The following is an 18,277-nucleotide window of genomic DNA, read 5'->3' on the forward strand; positions in this document are numbered from 1 at the left end:
GTCAGATCTGAGTTTCAATAGTCATCTCAAAGCAGTTAGTAAATCAGCATACTATCATCTCAAAAACATAGCAAGAATCAGATGCTTTGTTTCCAGTGAAGACTTAGAGAAACTTGTTCATGCTTTTATCAGCAGCAGGGTGGATTACTGTAACGGCCTCCTCACTGGCCTTCCCAAAAAGACAGTCAGACAGTTGCAGCTCATCCAGAACGCTGCAGCCAGAATTCTGACCAGAACCAGAAAATCAGAGCACATCACACCTGTCCTCAGGTCTCTACACTGGCTCCCAGATACATTCAGAATAGACGTATTTCGCAGTCTCCAGAAACGTCCACGGGACTACGTTTTAAGAATGAGCCTAGGTTGGGTTTTTGTGGTGGCTGTACTTTAAAATTAAATTAATATAGTCTTAATTTAAATAAATAAAGATTTTGAAATTCTAACAGCAAACAGAGCTAATGTAAAAATGATTGGAAAAAGATTTAGCTGAAAATATCCATTAGAAACTTAAAAGTAATCAAAAATAAATAATCAGATGTATTTAGTTACTTTACTTTTATAAAGTAATCGAAAAGGTACACTACTCACTACATTTTAAAAAGGGTAATTTCTAATCTGTAATCTATTACATTTCTAAAGTAACCTCCCCAAGACTGCTCACTAGTCATGGCCTCCTAATCATCCCCATCCACTGAATTGGTTCTATCACTGTCTCTCCATTCGACCAATAGCTCGTGTGTGGTAAGGTAAGCGCACTGGCGCTGTTGTCCTGTAGCTGCCGTCGCATCATCCAAGTGGATGATACACACTGGTGGTGTTGTGTAGAGACCATCCTCACATATATAAATACACACATTACAGTACATTACATAAACCTGAATTTGGGCTGAATTTGCTCAAATCAGGCCTAAAAGCACTAATGTGGCGTATAAAGCCTCTTTTGGATCAAGCAGCTTCCAAGAAAGACAGACAAGATCGAAACGGGTGAATGTGTGTGTCTGCTGCATCACAATGCTGTTGGCCATGAGGAAGCTATTAGGAGGACAGGCATTGATTTATCTATGTGAGTTCAGCATTGGAAGCTGTTCATATGACGGCTTCCAGAGGAGAGGTTACTGATGTATAGATTCCTCTTAAGGACTGGCTGTGAAGATGTCTCCCAACGAAAGCGTATGAATATAAAAACGCCAAATCAAATTTAACGCAGAGAACAATGTAAAGAGACCCGGAGGACAATTTCCTTCACGCTGAGATCTTTATGTCCTTAGTTTCCAAAACTTTCTTTTTTTTTTCTGAGAGAAAATGTGCTAGAGCACTCCCTGTTCTCCTCTAATGACAGACAGCTCTACGATGAACCACCGCAGCGTTTTTGTCCTGATGTACATTGTTCCCTTTATTTCAGGCGGAAAGGCCGTGTTGACTACAGTAACATCCAGCTCTCCGCGTCAACAAAGACACATTGTTCCATTAGGAGCAGGACTACAGCGGTGTAAAGGGTCCCATCACTCACAGGAGGAATTTATTTATATCTCAATCAAGACGGAGAGGGCAGGAAATGAGAAAACCAGGAGTACAATAGATGAGTAAGTGGTGCAATGGAAATCATGGCAGGCATTAGAGGAATTGTCATTTTATAGAGCAGGTATATGTGCTTGCTTCTCAAAAAGTACATTTTAAGCTTGGCTAGCAGATCGTGTCGTGGGTGAAGAAAAAGACCAGTGGTTTTTGAGGTTGCTTTAAAAATGATGAGCTTCTTAAACGTGTATATTTGTAAATTTGTGTATATTTTCACAGCAAAACAACACTAGAAATGCCATGGAAACAAGTTATGTTTTAGTTTGTATTTATTTTATTTATCCTGTATTGGCGTGGATGCTAATATAGTTATCGTCTTATGGTGTGCGTGCTATTATAATTACAGTCATAGTGGTCATCTGTTGGTGTTAAAATAGTTAACAATATTGTTATCTTCTGGTGGTGTGAATGCTATAGTGGATGCTAATATAGTTATCATTATAGTTATTGTCTTATAGTGTAATACAGTTATCGATATAGCTATCATCTGTTGATGTAGATGTTAATATAGTTTTCGTTATAGTTATCATTACAGTTATCGCCTGTTGGTGTGGATGCTAAAATAATGGAAAAATCCAGCTTAAACCAGCCTAGGATGGCTGGAAACCAGCCTGGAAATGGCCAAAACCCCTCTAAAACCAGCCTGGTCGACCAGCTAAAACCAGCCAACCAACCTAGGCTGATTTAAGCTGGATTTTTCAGCAGGGTATATTTATCCTTATAATTAATGTCTGGTGATGTGGATGCTAATATAATTAGGCTATCATTATTGTCTGTTGGTGTAGATGCTAATTATTATTATAGTTATCATCTGTTGGTGTGGATGCTAATATAGTTATCATTATAGGTATCGTCTGTCGTGTGGATGCATGCTTATATAGTTATTGTTATCATCTGTTGGTGTGGATGCTAACATACTTGTCATTATTGTTATTGTCTGTAGGTGTAGATGCTAACCCTGCTGAAAAATCCAGCTTAAACCAGCCTAGGCTTGTCAGCTGGTTTTAGCTGGTCAACCAGGCTGGTTTTAAAGGGGTTTTGGCCACTTCCAGGCTGGTTTCCAGCCATTTCCAGCCTGGTCTTAGCTGGTCAGGCTGGGAGATGACCAGCAAAAACCAGCTTGACCAGCCTAGCCAAGCTGGGAGTCCAGTCAAAACCAGCTATATCCAGCTTAAACCAGGCTGGTCAGGCTGGTTTAAGCTGGATTTGGCTGGTCATTTTCCAGCCTAACCAGCTAAGACCATGCAGGAAATAGCTGGAAACCAGCCTAGAAATGGCCAAACCCCCTCTAAAACCAGGCTGGTTGACCAGCTAAAACCAGCCAACCAGCCTAGGCTGGTTTAAGCTGGATTTTTCAGCAGGGATAGTTATTTTTTATCATCGGTTAAAATGGATACTAATATAGTTATGTTCTGTTGGTGTAGATGCTAATATGGCTATCGTTATTGTTATCGTCGGTTAGTGTAGTTAATGTTGATGCTAATTAGTTATCTTTATCGCCTTCTGTTCTGGATGCTATTATAGTTATTGTTAGTGTTATAGTCTGTTGTTGATGATGCTAGTTATAATTATAGTTGTCGTCTGTTGGTGTGAATGCTAATTATCATTATTGTTATGTTCTGTTGGTGTGGATGCTAATTTAGTCATCGTTATTGTTATCATATGTTGGTGTGTATGTTAATTTATTTATCGACACAGTTACCATCTGGTGGTTGTGGATGCTAATTTAGTTATCGTCTGGTGGTGCGAATGCTACTAAAGCTATGATTATTGTTATCGTCTGGTAATACTTCTTGTTTTTTTATCGTCGATTTATGTAGTTGCCAATATACTTATCATTATTGCTATTGTCTGTTGGTGTAGAAGCTAATATAATTATTGTTATTGTTATCATCTGTTGGTGTAGATACTAATAAAGTTGTTGCTGTTATCTTTTGTTGGTGTGGATGATAATATAGTTATCGTTATAGTTATGGTCTGTTGTTGTGGATGCTAATATAATTATTATTGTTATCCCTGCTGAAAAATCCAGCTTAAACCAGCCTAGGCTGGTTGGCTGGTTTAAGCTGGTCGACCAGGCTGGTTTTAGAGGGTTTTTGACCATTTCCAGGCTGGTTTCCAGTCATTTCCAGCCTGGTCTTAGCTGGTCAGGCTGGGAGATGACCAGCTAACACCAGCTTGACCAGCCTAGCCAGGCTGGGAGCCCAGCCCAAACCAGCTATGTCCAGCTTAAACCAGGCTGGTCTAGCTGGTTTTAGTTGGATTTAGCTGGTCATTTTCCAGCCTGACCAGCTAAGACCAGGCTGGAAATGGCGGGAAACCAGCCTGGAAATGGCCAAAACCCCTCTAAAACCAGCCTGGTCAACCAGCTAAAACCAGCCAACCAGCGTAGGCTGGTTTAAGCTGGATTTTTCAGCAGGTATGGTCTGTTGGTGTGGATGGTAGTAGTTATCATTATTGTTATCCTCTGTTGGTGTTGATGCTAATATAGTTATTGTTATGTTCTGTTGGTGTGGATACTAATATAATTATCATTATAATTATCATCTGTTGTGTGGATGCTAATATAGTTATCGTTATGTTCTGTTGGTGTGGATGCTACTATAGTTATCATTATAGTTATTGTCTGTTTTGTGGATGCTAATATAGGTATCGTTGTAGTCATAGTCTGTTAGTGTGGATGCTAATATAGTTATCGTTATTGGTATCATCTGTTGGTGTAAATGCTAAAATAGTTAACGGTTTAATAATCATCTGTTGTCGTAGATGCTAACACAGGTATCGATATTGCTATTATGTATAGTTATAGATGCTACTACAGTTATCGTTGCTGTTTCCCTTTGTTGGTGTGGATGATTATATAGTTATGGTTATTGTTATGTTCTATTATTGTTGATGCTAATATATCAACCATGATTGTTATCGTCTATTGGTGTGGATGCTTATAAGGATTTTCGTTGTAGTTATCATCTAATGGTGTGGATGGAGTTAATGTTATAGTTGTTGTCTTTTTTGGTTTTAATAACAACAATAAAAAATAAAAATAATAAGCTTCCACCTATTATGGACAGCCTAATTTTATTAACTAACACATTAGTAATAAAACAGCAATTAGAGACTGAAAAATTCATACATATAGCTCCCTTAATTGAGCCCAGACCTCTGAATTATTTAAAGAGTGTAAATGTACACTCTACTTCTCAAGTCACGACCACATCGCAACCTTGGCTTTGCACTACATTCTCAATAATTCAACAGGCAATTATAACTTTCTAAATACTGAATTTGTGTAATAAGCTCCACAACGTAAACATAACAAAGCTAAAGCGGTTACAAATCATATTCAAACTCTAATGATTTTGTTTTGGCCGCAAATTACGAAACGTCCGTCTGACTTCTTGCTCCCGCAGAGCCACACATTCCAGTCCAGGTCATTATCAGGTTGTTTCAAAATGAGAAAGAGCCACAAATTAAGCTCGGAAAGAGTCCGTTTATAATTAATAAGGATGATGAAAACCAATTCATATCAAAGAGGAACGCGACAAGACAGATGCGTCATCTTCACTCGTTTTTCACTATCTGACATGGAATTTATTTAACAGAGAACAGAAAATCAATTAAACTAATTACCAGGCACTGTATCAAAGCAGAGAAGACACCCACAAAGGGTTTCATAGCGTGAAATTATCACTGAATGTTAATACAAAGGTTTTATTCTCGAGACGAAAACAAATAAGCCCTCACACAGGACATATCTTGAATCGTGACGCGTGTTATTTATAGTGGCACAGCACTGGCTTGTTTCCATGAGCAATAACTGCGTTTCTGAGTCAAAGAAAGTCACGCAGCAAATGCCAGCTGAGTTTTGCTGCCACCCACACTCTTTCTGGTGGGCACTTGGCAACACTGATGCCAGACAGGTACATGCTTGCGTGTCAATACGAGATGAGCCACGATTGTCAAATTAGTGGAAATCTGACGTCTCCATTTGACATTGCGGTTTGAGTTCAGGTTTATGTTGTGCTGTGGTTCGTTCGCAAGCACCTGTGATACTGCGACATTAGTTTCTGCAGAAAGCCAGACTTCGCTTTGCCCGTGCAAAACTAACCAGCTGGGATTTTGGGTGTCACTTGTGCGGTTGGAAGGCTACTTGCTATGTAGTGTTAAAAAAAGGGCAAGAAAATGTTGAGATGTGGCTTTGTTTGGAAACATGTGCCCAAATTAAAGGGAAAAAATAAGAATATACACTTGCTGGCCACTTTATTAGGTACACCTGTCCAACTGTTAATACAAATGTCAAAAAAGTTAATCACATGGCAGCAACTCAATGCATTTAGGCATGTAGACGTGGTCAAGATGATCTGCCGCAGGAAGAAAGGGGATTTAAGGGACTTTGAACGTGGCATGGTTGTTGGTGACAGACAGAGCTAGGATTTTCACACACAACCATCTCTAGGGTTTACAGAAAATGGTCCAAAAAAGAGGAAATATCCAGTGAGCGGCAGTTCTGTGGGCGCAAATACCTTGCTGATGCCAGAAAGAAAGGCAATATAACCACTCGCTAAAATCGAGGTCTGCAGAACCTAAACACACAACACATCCAACATTGAGGCAGATGGGCTACAGCAGCAGAAGATTACACACCGGGTGCCACTCCTCCTGTCAGCTAAGGACAGGAAACTGAGACTATAATTCACACAGACTCACCAAAGACCTGTCTTCCCCTGAAAATTGTGATGGTTGTGTGTGTGTGTGTATATATATATGTATGTGTATATATATATATATATATATATATATATATATATATATATATATATATATATATATAGGTTTATAATTGTGTGTGTATATATATACCGGTGGCCTGACGGTCAGTCTGGCCTGCCACCGCCAGTCTTGCCTGCCGCGCCCCCATCAACCCCCCACCCCCCACTCTTCACTTTGTGAATCGCATTGGATGTGGCCTGGCAGCATGACTTTAGCCTCTTACGCACAACAACCTCAACGTATTGGATGTGGCCTGACTAACTGTAACATTGGCCCATTCCACCCCTGTGAATATATATATATATATATATTTATATATATTTATATATATATATATATATATATATATATATATATATATATATATATATATATATATATATGTATATATATATTTTTTTTTTATATATATTTTTATATATATATATATATATATATATATATATATATATATATATATATATATATATATATATATATTTATATATATTTATATATATATTTATATATATATATATATATATATATATATATATATATATATATATATATATATTTATATATATTTATATTTATATATATATTTATATATATATTTATATTTATATATATATATATTTATATATATATTTATATATATATTTATATATATATATATATATATATATATATATATATATATATATATATATATATATATATAAAAAAAAATATATATATATATATATATATATATATATATATATATATATATATATATATATATATATATATATATATATATATATATATATAAACCAAGAATGAGGAACAGAACTTTCTAAGTGAGAAATAACGTTTCATATCACTCCATAAATATGCACATACAGTGACAAAGCCATTAATTTCTCCGGCATCCGCTATAAAAACAAGTGTCTTTCCCCCCCAAATGTTATTTCAAACTACTGAATAATGCAACACACTCGCATTTTTCTACCCCGACAATTATTAATGCCGTTCATATGCCCACTCCCACGTATAACACCCCTGTCACTTCACATGCAGAAATGAAACGCATTCCCTCATTATAAATCGACTGTATGGAGCATGTTAGCACACCTCCACTTTCCCGCGTCTCCTGTCATTTCGGCGGGATCTCGGCACGGAGTTTCCCGCCTGCACCGCGAGTTGACTCATCCTATCCGTCCTACGGCGGTGACACCGGAGCAGATGGTGCCGGTCTCCAAAGCCCACGACGCAGCTCTCTGAGTAATCTTCCCTCGCTGTGTTTCCTATATAACGGCTTTGTTTTGCCTTTTTCCCTCTCAGACAAGGATGGCAGTGTTTTCTTAAACACGATATACTCTGTAAAAAAATATCCGTTAATTAGTTAGTTAATTATTTTGAGATTTGTTTTTATTTTTGTGTTTTTCTCATTTATTTATGCTTCTGACTTGTTTTGTGGGAGCTTGACCTTTCCTCCAACAACCTTTAATCTTGAAAAGTTTGGAAAAAAAAGTATTTTGTTGACGTTTTTAATAGTTTAAATAGTTTAATAGTTCATATATTTATGTTTATAAACTGCAGTAGCTACATTTTCTGTTATTTTACTGATTTAAGCCTTCAAATATTATACATTATATTATTTCAAACTACTAAAATGTCAATAAAAGTCACTTTGTTAAACTGTGGAGTTAACTTTCAACATCACAATTTAGAGTAGAGATCAAGGTCCCATAATGCCATTCACAACCATAAACACGTTAATCACAAAATATATAAACTGTTAATTAACAGATACCCTATTGTTTTTACAGTGTACAGCAGGGCTATTCAATTAGTTTGTCATGGGGGCCAGTTTATCAAAAGGGGGCTGGAGAGATACGACTTGCAATATGAGTGATGTCACTACAGCAATATAACCCATATGCTGTGTTTTTTCTCCTTGAGACTCCCACGATGTATTTTTCGACATCAAACTGTAAATATATAGATTTTTTGACTACATAACATCAGTGCATTGTACATGTGGCAGTTTTTACAAACATTCAAATGTACGTTTGGATTTACTAACGATAAAATGAATGTGGAAATGTCCGTTGGTCCATGCCAACTTCATGCCTAGCGTACGTGCATTTCTTGTGAGTGTGTTTGTTTTATTTCATTGGCGATAAATAAATAATATGTGCAAATAAAATATTATTCTTAAATGATCTTCACATAATAGACACTTATTAATGATTCTTACTTGTCTTCCTCGTGATGAAGAGTAAATCTGATATGCAGTGGGGGAAAGAAAAATGAGTTCATCAGATGCTGGATTCGAACTCATGCTCGAATGTGTCAAAACATGTAGCCATGCGCCTTACGAGCTGCACCATTCACGCTGCTAGAGTCAGTACAAAATTTTACACCTTTACATAGGACCGTTTCTTTTTTATTTCACTCACAGTGCAATGTTCAGGCCCAACTGCGTTAACCGCGTCAGCTAAACTCTCCCACTCTATTTTTTTCTTTTGTTATTAATTCCGGGGGACAAGCCTGCAAATAACACAGTTTTTCTCCGGTCTACCTCCGAAAAGAGCACCTCCAATTTACAATCTGTGAAGTTTCTCTTCTTGCTTGCTTATCCCATTACTTTTTAATTTGGTTTTGCCAAAGTGGAGTCATTACCATATTCATACGGTGGAGGAGGTAAGGAGAGGTTTTGCGCTCGTGCACATGCGCTCAGTTTCTTGTCAATTCAGATGTACAAAAAGAATATGCAGCACAATCTCACGGCAATTCATAACTTTTCAGAATTAGAATTCATACGATCTAATTCATACAATTTAGTACGATTTGCTTACGGTTAGGTTTAAGGGTGGGGTTAGGTGCCACGCCTCCTTTTTAAAAATCGTACAATTTCATACGACTGAACTCGTACAAATTAGCCACTAAACTGGCAAAACGTAAAATACTTTTGTTTTCTCATTAGATCAGGCTGGATTATGAGTAGGATTCAGCGTACGCAGTGTTTCCTACATCTGTTTTTTTTTTTTACTGCCTACGCACATTTACAGTTTTGTGCGTACGCAATGTTTTAGTATGATTTAAACGCAAGTCTTTTTACATGAGGCTCTGGAGTTCCTGGAGCCAGTCCCCAAAGCTGATGAATTGCAGTTTCAGTTACTTCCGTATTGGCTTCACGAGGGAAAGCGGAAGGTTTCCACTTGTTTAAAAGCCAACCTAGCCACTGACTTTCATTGGAAAAACATATACTATTGAAGTCAATAGTTAGAGGTTTCTTTAAAATATCTTCTTTGGTGTTCAACAGAAAAAAAGTCGGGTTTGGAACTCGAGTGAGTAAGACCTTAATTTTTTATCTCTTTCAGCTCTACACTTTTGTTAATCTTAATTAATGCTGAATGTCCCTGAAACAGTTTTCTGATGCAAATCTTGCATATGTCACTTGTTTATGCTGCTGAGGCATGAGAAGCCAAGGTGTTTTGAGTCATTTATATTGTGTTATGCGATTGCCAGTTCTAGAAAAAAAAGTGCAAAGAGAAGAAAAGTCTAAACTTAACCCTTATTAGTCATGTTGATGAATGCTACTGCATGACAAGAATGTTTCAAGTGTGCAAACAAGTGAAAAACATACAATATCTGACTCATTACATAATTGTAGTTACTTTTCAAGCATTTTTCTATTATTTTTGCCGTTTACAACAAGGGAAGTTTATTTATAAACACATTTTGAGAGAATCACATGCTTATGATTGACAGCTGGCCCCACCTTAAACAACCTATGATTCACCAATCAGACGATTCCTAACTTAGAATAAATAACCAAAGCATCTTACCTTAAGTTATCTTTGTCTTGAAGAATCCCCTCTTCCACCCTCTTTCCTCCTCTTTTTCCTCTATAGGGCAGCACGGCAGCCCAGTGGTTACTGTTGCCTCACAGCAAGAATGTCTCCGGTTCAGGTCTTTACCCGGCCAGTTGACATTTCTGTGTGAAGTTCATGTTCTCCCCGTGTTCTTGTGGGTTTTCCCAGGTCCGGTTTGGGGTTCTTGAGATCTATCTGAGCTCAAGCTCCCCTCTTGCCTTGCAAATGGGAGGGAGTCCTGGGCTCGTAGATCTTATGACAGCATGCTAAACAAGCTTTCTTATTAATAATCAGCTAAGTGTGAACTCTTGAAATGTATAATTTAGAGTAAACAGAATATGTCACTGATGTAAAATAAGTTTAAATGTGACCTTGGACCACAAAATGTGTATAAATAAGTGTAATTATTATTTTTTTAAATTGAGATTTCAACTAAACAGAAAAAAAAATATTTCAATAAATTCAATAAGATTCAATAAATTAAAAATTAAAATACAGAGAAAATACATACATAACATATTCTATTTAATGTTATAAATGTACAAAATATCTTCACTGAACATGATGTTTACTTGATATTCTAAAGATTGAATCAGTGAGTCATTAAATACAGACCAGCTCTGACCGGATCATTTGAATCAGTGAGTCATTAAATGGAGACTAGCTCTTACTAAACATCTAAATCAGCGAGTCATTAAATGGAGACCAGGGCTGCGTCCGAAACAGCATACTTCCATACTATACAGTACACTAAAATCAGTATGCGAGCCGAGTAGTATGTCCGAATTTATAGAATTGGAAAATCCGTATGCAAGAAGAACCCGGATGACTTACGCCCCATTCATACAGGGCATCAGCATCAATGCTTGACAGAGAGCTTGTCTGAAGTTGGGGCCGACGCGATGGTCATAGCAGCGTCAGCCAATGAAACTAGTCAGCAATAGGCCACTATATGAGCTGGTGTATTTGCATGAAGCGATCTGATTGGCTGACGCTTCCGTCGGTGCTTGAAAGGTTGAGCAAGTCCTAACTTTTGCAGTGAGCATTGCCTCTGAAGCGGTGCCGACAGATCCACAATGCAGTTCGGCAATGCCTGACGTCACCCATTCAAAGTAAATTGGAAGCGTTGAAGCTGACGCCCAATGTGAATGGGGCGTTACTACTTCCAGCGAGATTCTGAAGTGTGCATCCCATGCACGCTGCACTATCCCATGATGCCCTGCAAGAGAATTCTTGAATGGGAATGAAGTGACGCAACTGACGCAGGTAGGTCACGTGACCATGACAAAATGGCGGATGTAGTACATCCAAACCTACTTTTCTAATGGCAGAGTAGTACGTTTAAATTCAAATGCAGTACATACTAAGTAGTAGGCGGTTTCGAACGCAGCCTAGCTCTTACTAAATCATTTGAATCAGTGAGTCATTAAATGGAGTCTAGTTGTGACTGGATCATTTGAATCAATGAGTCATTAAATGGAGTCCAGCTCAGAGCAGATCATTTGAGTCAGTGAGTCGTTAAATGGAGTCTAGCTCTGACTGAATCATTTAAATCAGCGAGTCATTAAATTGAGTCCAGCTCTGACTGGATCATTTAAATCAGTGAGTCATTAAATAAAGTCTAGCTCTGACTGGATCATTTGAATCAGAGAGTCATTAAATAAAGTCCAGCTCGAAGCAGATCATTTGAATCAGTGAGTCGTTAAATAGAGTCTAGCTCTGACTGGATCATTTGAATCAGAGAGTCATTAAATAAAGTCCAACTCGAAGCAGATAATTTGAATCTGTGAGTCATTAAATGGAGTCTAGCTCTGACTGGATCATTTGAATCAGTGAATCATTAAACTGTGTCTTACTGTGAATTGATTATTTGAATTAGAGAGTCATTAAATAAAGTCCAGCTCGAAGCAGATCATTTGAATCTGTGAGTCATTAAATGGAGTCTAGCTCTTACTGGATCATTTGAATCAGTGAATCATTAAACTGAGTCTAACTGTGACTGAATGATTTGAGTCAGTTAGTCATTAGGTTTAGCTCTGACTACATTATTTTAATCAGTGAGTTGTTAAATGGAGTCTATCTCTAAATGGATCATTTGAATCAGTGAGTGATTAAATAGTCTAGCTCTGACATGATCATTTGAATCAGCGAGTCATTAAATGGAGGCCAGCTTGGAGCGGATCATTTGAATCAGCGAATCATTAAACTGAGTCTAACTGTGACTGGATCGTTTGAGTCAGTGAGTCATTAAATGGAGTCTAACTCTGACTAGATCATTTGAATCAGAGAATCATTCAACTGAGTCTAACTGTCATTGGATCATTTCAGTCAGTGAGTCATTAAATGGAGTCTAGCTCTGACTGAATCATTTGAATGAGAGAGTTGTTTATGTTCATTTTATAATTGTAATATTTCTAAACGAATCTGAATACATTAAAAGCATATATTTATTTCTATAGTTAACTCAGATAAGATTGCTCTGCCCAGACCATTTGAATCAGCGAGTCATTAAGTTCAGAATCACTCCGCCCAAATCATTTAAGTCTGCGAGTCACTAAGTTCAGAATCGCCCCGAACAAATCATTTGAATCAGTAAATTATTAGCTGGAGACTTGTTGTGAGTCATTATGAGTGAGTCATTAACAGCGTGTGTCATTAATTGGAGATTCTGGAAATGAAAATGACAGCTTTATTATGATTGATGATTATATGACTTGATATATTTTATGATTGAGTGATGCAATCGTTCAAATCACTGAATTTCTACCTAGACAAAGGCGCCTGTGATGTTTTGACCAGAATCTTCAGCCAATGATTAGCAGAATAATGAGCTGTGTAACGTCATGCCTCAGCTCCACATCAATCTTCATCATTTAAGTTGTTGTCTTTTGTTTTCCTTTCCCGTCTGTGGGGAAAATATATATTTTAAAGCTCATTGTCTACATTCATCTCAGTCTTAATTAACATTGGATGTCCATGGAAACAGTTTTCTGATTAAAATCTTGCATGTGTCACTTTCTTGATTAGATTTGTAGCGCTGCTATGTGGTTGCCAGATTCAAGTACTTTTATTTAATTATTTTTCTGTCCACTTTAAACCAAAAATTGCAATAAACCGTCACCTTAGAATTATAACGTTCTGTCTGCGTTCTGAATGATTTTGAGGTATTGAGATTCAAAGTTTTTGCATTCTATATAGCAAACAACATGTGTGTAACAGATCTCTTTCATACATTACCATGACAGAGACCCTAAGGGTAAAAGGGCTTAAAGGGCCATGAAACCCCCTCGTTTCAGCAGGGTGTTTTCACACCTCTACTTTGGAAAAAGTCAGAAAAGTGGGCTTGTCCAGCTCTGTTTAGGGGGGAGTGTCGGAGGAACTAAAGTGGGAGGGTGTGGGAGTGTCTGTTTGGGCACGCGCGAGTTTCAGAGTCAAAATACACAGAAAGGAGAAAGTGATGGTGTTTAACCTACATGGACATCTGTAGTCGAATTATTTGCCAAATTATTAAATGTTAGACTGTAACTGCAGTTTGGCTCTTTCATTCAGGGAATTCAGTCATGCCCCTCGCGACAAACGAGATATTTGATTCGAGGAACTGCTCTAAGCGTGTATTTTTCATGCAATGTTTGATACCGCACGGCGAATGAGAGAAAAAAAACCTCTGCATTTCCCAGAAACTTAGATGCACACAACAGGTAGTGTCAGAAAGCCGCGTGTGTTATTCCAGTTACTAAATGTGGTAAAAACCCTACACGAGGTTAAAGTTTGGTTGTGATGCTAACGTGTTTACACTCGGTGCAATAGTTAACTTAGTTCGATACGAGCAAACTGAATAAACAAAGAGTAACGTTACTGGTCGCTCACTTACCAAATCTGTAGAGACAGGACAATCACCAGTAACTAGAGCCGCGTCTTTATTAAGAGAAGACTACAAACGAATCCAGATCTCAGCGTTTGGAGATGAGAACAGCTCTCAGGTAAACAATAATCCTCCTTAGACACGTAAGTTATTGTTGTCGAGCGTCGCGTACACTGTTAATCCACACGAGACGCCAGCTGCGCTCTCACAGAGAGAAAATGAAAACAAAACTTAACGTCAGCAAACTATAAAAGCAACACTTCACACTTGTTTTGCCAACACAACGTGGCGTCTCTGTCGTCTAAACACTGTGACACTAATGAATATTAATGAAGTTGCACTATAGAGCGCGCTGATTGGTTTGAACCAAGCCTTACTCATGCATTAATGCAACACACTGTAAGACGTAATAAGACTCACTCTGGCACAGACGTCCAGTCTGCACGCTGGAATACACGCTATTATGTCATGACCGTAACGCAGCTTCAAAAATTCGTTTCAAACCGGAAGTACGAATTTGCTTGAAATAACGCAAAAACAACCAATTTACACTTTTTAGTGAAATATAGGTGTCCTAATAGTGTTTTTAGCAGTGTGGGACACATATACGACTGTCAACAGCTCAAAAAATGTGTTTTGGTGTTTCGTGACCCTCTAAAATGTTCTCTAAATGTAAATTATCAAAGTTCTCTTACATTTGCAAATTGGAGTAAATAAACCACGGTAAATGCAGATAGAACCTTCTCACTCTGAAAAGTCATTTTCCGCTTGGGATTATAAGGTTCTATCTGGCAGATCATTCATTAAAGCATTACTTATTAAGAAATACAATAAAAATATATATATAGTTTAGTGTTGTAACAATATGTTGATGCTTAAGAAAGTTAAAATTTTGCTTTCTGTAACATTTATTTCATGTTTTAGGATGAATATTTTTTCTTTTAAAATTAAACACACAAGGCTGTACTATTTTTTTACAGTGCAGCTGTTAATTTGATCTAATTAGTATGTTCATATTTATTAAATTTTATGCTTTAAATAAATTATTAAATTATATTTATTTAATTATATGCCCCATGAAATAAATTAAGTATTTGCCCTTCAAGGCTTAATATTAAACTTATAGACTTTAAAAGAAACAGACTATGAGCAAATGAGTTTAATAAACACTGAAAAGTGTTTCACTGACTATGTGTGAACAAATAAATATATTTCACATTTAATACACAAATCTTTAAATATTAATTTCTTTTTCAACAATATAAAATTGAGCATTTCATCTCAATGTTTGCGACGCGGTGGCGCAGTGGGTAGCACGATTGCCTCACAGCAAGAAGGTTGCTGGTTCGAGCCTTGGCTGGGTCAGTTGGCATTTCTGTGTGGAGTTTGCATGTTCTCCCCGGGTTTGTGTGGGTTTCCTCTGGGTGCTCTGGTTTCCCCCACAAGTTCAAAGACATGCGGTACAGGTGAATTGGATAAGCTAAAATTGGCCATAGTGTATGTATGTGATTGAGTGTGTATAGGTGTTTCCCAGTGATGGGTTGCAGCTGAAAGGGCATCCGCTGCGTAAAACATATGCTGGATAAGTTGGCGGTTCATTCAGCTGTGGCGACCCCAGATTAATAAAGGGACTAAGCCGAAACGAAAATGAATGAATGAATCTCAGTGTCAAGAAATGCTTCTAAATCATCACGTTTACACACATTTCAATTTTGTGTGGTGCGGCGTTATTTAGTCGACTCTGATTTTGTGTGATTTTGTTCTTCTGGTGTTTCCCGTTGTCAGTGGAGCAGTCCGGCGAAATGACAAAGAAAGCTGATCCTGATTGGTCCTCGTGCGTGCATTAAAAATGCTGATTGGCTCACAGATAGAACCTTATAGAGCCAAGCTAGAGTTCAACTTTGTAGATACACCTTTTTTGTTTTTTAAATAAAAAGCATTAAAATGTAAACAACGTATAAAAAAAAACACATCCCATAATGTAAATAAGTTGCCATTTAAAAAATAATATGTGAATAACTCAATTTTGACAAAAATGTCAGATAGAACCTTATAATTCTAAGGTGACAAAACATAACAAATGTGTCTTGATCATTTGAATCAGTGAATCATTTTCCTGCCATCTCATTCTAACTAGATCACTTGAATCAGTGATCCATTAATTGGAGATTTTTTTCTGACTAAATCATTTGAATCAATTGTGAATCAGTGCTGAGATATTTTGAGTGATTATGAATGGTCACGGTGGCACTGCCAATAAGTTTAAAAGATGTTTTGACAAGTTTTTAACACATTGTTATGCAGTTATATCTCATTTCTGTGCAGCTGTTAGGGAGGTCTGGGTGGTTGCTGTAGACTTTCAAAGTCGTGACTGGAGTTTTATTTAGTCGCTGTAATGCCTTCCCACAGGTCTTCAAGTCAGCAGAAAATGAGAGTCTTCATTCTTTCCCACTGTAATGTATATGAGTAACAGCTTCACAAATGAGAAAGATGTACTTGATTTTGAGCATCAGGGGTTGCTTTGATTGTCTACTCCATAATTTACTATATATCACTGTAGTAGTTCTTCAATATAGTGGTATCATTCATGATCCAAGCAAACCAGGGGTCTGTTCTTTGTCACTTGCTTGAAAAAAATCGGATGTCTTAGCAGATCCTGGATCATTTAAACTTGATAATTGATCTCTGAAAAATCTGGTCTCTTTATTCTGTAGTGTTAACAAGAGACTCGCTCTAACTGAATAATTTGATTCAGTGACTGTTAACTAAAGGCTCGCTCTAACTGGATCATTTGATTCATTGAGTGTTAACTGGAGACTCGCTCTAACTGAATCATTTGATTCAGTGACTGTTAACTAAAGACTCGCTCTAACTTGATCATTTGAATCAGTGAGTCATTAAACGTAGACTCACTCTAACTTGATCATTTGATATTAACTGGAGACTCACTTTAACTGGATAATTTGATTCAGTTAATGTTAGCCGGAGACTCACTCTAACTGGATCATTTGATTCAGTGAATGTTAACTGGAGAACTCGCTCTAACTGCATCATTTGATTCAGTAAATGTTAACTGGAGACTTACTCTAACTGGATTATTTGATTCAGTGAATGTTAACTGGAGATTTGCTCTAACTGGATTAATTGATTCAGTGAATGTTAACTGGAGACTTGCTCTAAATGGATCATTTGAATCAGTAAATCATTAACTCGAGACTCACTCTGATTGTGAGCAAGTGAGTCAGTTTACTTGTGAATCAGTGAATTATGACTTCAACTTCTTATCTTTCATAGATATATACACTAGATATCGCATAGGGACCCTAAGCATGCGTCAATAGCGCCGCCACATTGGTACAGTGCTCCCAGGACAAATGTCATTCAACCGCACTAGTCAAGACAGTGTTATTACGTGAAGATGCGGGACCTTAGCGCTGTCTACGGGTGTAGAAATGAGCAAACAAAGAAATCAAAGCACAAAGGCAGAACATTTCATAGGTAATATTAAGTTTTTTTTCTGTTTTTGTATGTTCTGAACTTTTGTGCTAACGTTATTGATGATAACAGTCACTTACTGCATTCACCATGAGACAAAGAAGCTCCAACTCGCACTAAACACTCGACTTATGCTAGTTTTGTTGAATAATATCAGCAAACAATGCAAAAGAAATATGACAACGAGATGCTGCGCTGCCAGAAACTTGTATTATTGTCGCTAACGTTAGTGAAAGAGTCGTTCAGGGGATTCATTTACAAACGAATCACTCCCTCTGTCAGTATAAGTGAAAGCAGGAGAGGAGGAGTGTTTCAGGACATGATTAGATCAAATTTAACAGGGAGGGTGAATAGTAAATTTCTGTACACACAAACACAAGCTTTTTGTCAGGAATGCCCGTGCGGTCACTGATCCATCAATGTAAAAAAGTTATGTAAAATTATAATTTTCGTAATTAGAAAAAAAAATTTATACACTAACATCCAGGAAAACTCCCGATCATAGATATATGTGTATATGTGCATATCTCTGGCTTTGGATGGCCACAGTCCTCCACTGTACATTGGTCCCGCATTCATTTCAAAGGAGCGCTACCCTGTAGCAAGATGGCGGCGCTATTGACGCATTCCGTCCAATAGACAACAATAGGCCAGGCGACATCTAGTGTATATATCTATGCTTATCTTTAAGGATCATTTATAATGAATTTTTAGAATATTCTGTTGA

General features: G+C 37.3%; 1 long non-coding RNA gene across 1 annotated transcript in view; it reads left to right on the plus strand.

The window, feature by feature from the left end:
* The first annotated feature begins 1,422 nt into the window (after positions 1-1,422).
* LOC147838619 (uncharacterized) overlaps positions 1,423-18,277 on the plus strand; it is a 65,285-nt gene continuing 48,430 nt past the window's right edge. Inside the window, exon 1 of the long non-coding RNA XR_015522309.1 lies at positions 1,423-1,583. This is a non-coding gene — a long non-coding RNA (uncharacterized LOC147838619). The remainder of the gene's footprint in view (positions 1,584-18,277) is intronic.

The sequence above is a fragment of the Danio rerio genome, chromosome 22 (genome assembly GCF_052040795.2).
Source record: "Danio rerio strain M-AB ecotype USA chromosome 22, GRCz13ab, whole genome shotgun sequence".
NCBI classification, from domain to species: Eukaryota; Metazoa; Chordata; class Actinopteri; order Cypriniformes; family Danionidae; genus Danio; species Danio rerio.